The following is a 3360-nucleotide window of genomic DNA, read 5'->3' as shown; positions in this document are numbered from 1 at the left end:
AACCCTTCGATCAAATCAACTTAAACGCATCCTACTGTCCGTATTAGATTAATTATCTGTCACCCAAATCAACGTCTCGGATCAAATGTTTCTGCCAAGCAGACGCGCTGGTTTGTCAATCGTCCGCGCTCGCATCCCTCTAATCCGCGCGGCCCTCTCCTTGATTTGCGTTGCAGTTAGTCCGTGATACGATCCCCTTAACAACCGAAATTTTCCTTTTTTTTTCTCTCCACCTCTTTCTCCCGAAAAAAAACTGCTCCCTCCCCTCCCCCGCACACCTCTCCCCATGGCCCCGTCGCCCGTCGCCCCCGCCGCTCCACGCGACGGAGGCCATCTCTCCCCTATTTCCCTCTTCTCCCATCCCACAGGGCAAGTGCGTGGCAGAGCAAGGAAGGACGACCGACATCTCTCTCTTCTCCCTCGCCCCGCTGCACCTCACCACAGCCTCACGCTTCCAGACGCTCGCCTCGAAGGAGGCAGCCGCCTCAACCGTCTCCACGCCCAGTGGGGCGCGGGGAGCGGGCTGCTCTCGCTGCTCGACCGGGCGCTTACCGTCGAGGAGCAGTACTGCCGCCAGCCCGCCCAGGTGCAGCGCAAGGGCATGGAGGCGGAGGGGTTTGGCATAGAGGGGATCTCGACGGGCGGGCACGAGACCTGCGTCACTGCGCCGTCCCCATTCTGTGGCAGTGGTTGATTCAGCAACGATATGTACACTGCTGACATTTTTTTGTTTCAGGAGCTTGAGTATTATCTTCATCTAATTGCTTGTCAAGTTGCTAATTGGAGTCTTCAGATTCTTAGTCACATTGTAGGTCAAGTAAATCTGATGTGTGACACCTTTGAGTTTTCACTTTTCATCTTAAAGTTGAATCTAGATCGCTAGAGAATGATCCTGATACATGCAAACAAATCTGATTTAGTCACTGTGTGATTACTTAGACCGGGCCTGTACCTTGCTTGAGTAAGTATTCCACAAATTGTGTTTTTTCCGGGTTGGTTCAACAATGATACTAATACATGCAAACATATCTGATTTATTCGTGTGCATTTCAGTACCTACTGTTAATTAAGTTTTTTCCCTCCTCAGGATCCACAAATTGTCAAGCACACATGGTATAGCCATCAAGTTCTGGGATATTAGCTGGTAATTGAACTATCAAACTTGGTAATGTTCACATAATGGTTTCCATCATCTATCTGATTCTGTTTCCAAACTTTCCATTATAGTTGTTTGTTTGTCCACAGATTATGTGTACTCTTGGATAAGAAATCTATTCAGTCTATGACACTGCATCCAAAAGAGTTGGTACCCACGAGTTCATTTTCCTACTTTGTACATTGCTGGAAGCCTAGAACCTTTAAAATAATTTATATTATGTATGAAATCATTTGCATCAGCAGCTGCCGACAACATAAAAATGGTTAGCCTTCCAATGCAAAATTCTGCACATTTTCACCTTGTTTATAAGTGGAACGGTTTGTTATTTATTTAGCTGTAATTCCAAACATTTAAGTACTGCACTATATGTTCATGCTACTCAAACTCCATTTTTTATAATCAAAATACGTTTAGAACTAATTTTTTGTTTGCTTGATGCCCTTTTTTTGTGTGAATTTTACAATTTTCTTGGTGGTGCAGTGATTCTTTTTTTCTTGGAAAGACCGGCATCTTCAATCTTTTTTGCTTGGGACTTATGACTTGAAGCATGAATTACTAATTTCATTTCTATATATTAGCAACTGAACTTGTCCCCTTGTATGAAACTTCTCCCATGCAGGCTTTAAGTTTTCAAGTGCAGGCAGTCTTTTAACAAGGGATGTATGTCAGTAGTGATATGCCGAATACCATGGATATATGTTCACTGCAGATAAGTTCTTTTCCTGAAACTTACAAGCACAAACTTACTTAGTCAACTCAAATCTTCGCACGGTTATAAATACAATACTTTACTATAAGCAATAATGCTTGAATTTTTATCAGTTTTCAACACTATCCGATTCTTCGAACCATTCTCTAAAAATAAAAATGAACTCCTTGAGTGCTTTCTTACCAGTGCCTCTGGCCAAGCTTGTTTTTTTTCCTAACCTTATTATAATCCAGTATTTCATATGCCATCTAATGATCCAAGGTCTTTATAGGAAAAACAATGGCACTTTTAATGCAAGTTCACTGGACGACTACCATATCTTACTATACTTTTGATTGCTTGGATGAAGTTGGATGGGAGATCCCCATCCAGTTTTTAAAAGCCATGATTTTGTTTCATTGGTTGGGTGAACAAGATAGTATACCATTAAAACTAATTTAGCTCCAACTAGGGCAAACAATTTGGTAAAGAAACTGAGTGAGCTGGGCCATTTCTTGCTCGCACTGGTTAAGCTTAAATTTCCATTTGATATTCATTTCTTAAGTAATAAAGGAATTCCATGCAAAATTCTGCACCAAGCATGAGCCTTCAAAGTTAAGCATAACAGTCTTTGATGATACAATGAGAAGGAAATTTAAGCCAACAATGCTGCTGATTGGTGGCTCTGCTGCCTCCAATGCTGCTACTCTTGGATCATTACTCAAGTATGTCTTGCATACATGATCGTTGATGTAGGTGTTGCAGCTTCTTCAGTGCAGTATACACTGACTAACCGGGAGCACACTTGAATTACATGTTTTCTCCTTTCAGCACGCTTGCTTGCTGTCAGCTATCGTGCAGAAACTTTAATCTATTGTGCAGAATACATTTCTTCAGAGAAACCGTTGTTGTGTACAGAATATATTTCTTCAGAGAATGTGTTATTGTGCAGAAACTACAATGAAGTTGTCGGCGGAGAAGATCCAGTGAACCCAACTACAACATTCCCCCTTTTCTTTAGAGATGAAGGGACCATTTGTACTCTCTCCGTGCCATGCCTGCGTGCATGATTACTCAGTATACTCATGTTCATTTTTGTTATGTTTCTGAACATGTATATCATTTATGTGGGTGAACCGGTGGTGTCCTTTAAAAATACATATTGTTGTGCATCAATTTCTTCATGGTCATGCCTTCTTCTATTTAAAAAAAAAATCATAATATCAATGTAAAATTTATATTCGCATGACTTGTTAATTAATCACAATAAGATATGTCTATACCACTTGTCAATCATTGTTGGCAAGGATTCGAAAGGGATTTGGTTAAGAGAATCATGACATACTTCTTTGAAATTTTCCCTCAAAAATTGTCGGTTTACTCATGATTGATGACAAATATGTTCACTCAGTTTTTAGACCAAGTAATATTTTTTGTATCACATGATAATACGTGCATTGCACGTGCACGCTTACTAGTTAGAGAAAATGCGGTGGGAGCCCGGGAGGTGGAT

General features: G+C 41.0%; 1 long non-coding RNA gene across 2 annotated transcripts; it reads left to right on the top strand.

The window, feature by feature from the left end:
* Nucleotides 1–214: 214 nt before the first annotated feature.
* On the top strand, nt 215–3037 carry LOC123144218 (uncharacterized). 2 transcript variants are annotated; one of them, XR_006471337.1, is made up of 2 exons: nt 215–708; nt 1088–3037. It is a non-coding gene; the product is annotated as an uncharacterized lncRNA (long non-coding RNA). The 2 variants fall into 2 exon arrangements; XR_006471336.1 differs by having other exon boundaries at nt 215–808.
* The last annotated feature ends 323 nt before the right edge of the window (nt 3038–3360 follow it).

Source organism: Triticum aestivum, chromosome 6D (assembly GCF_018294505.1).
Source record: "Triticum aestivum cultivar Chinese Spring chromosome 6D, IWGSC CS RefSeq v2.1, whole genome shotgun sequence".
Taxonomy (NCBI): domain Eukaryota; kingdom Viridiplantae; phylum Streptophyta; class Magnoliopsida; order Poales; family Poaceae; genus Triticum; species Triticum aestivum.
The sequence above is the reverse complement of the archived record's forward strand: the minus strand, read 5'-3'. Positions and strand labels throughout refer to the sequence as shown.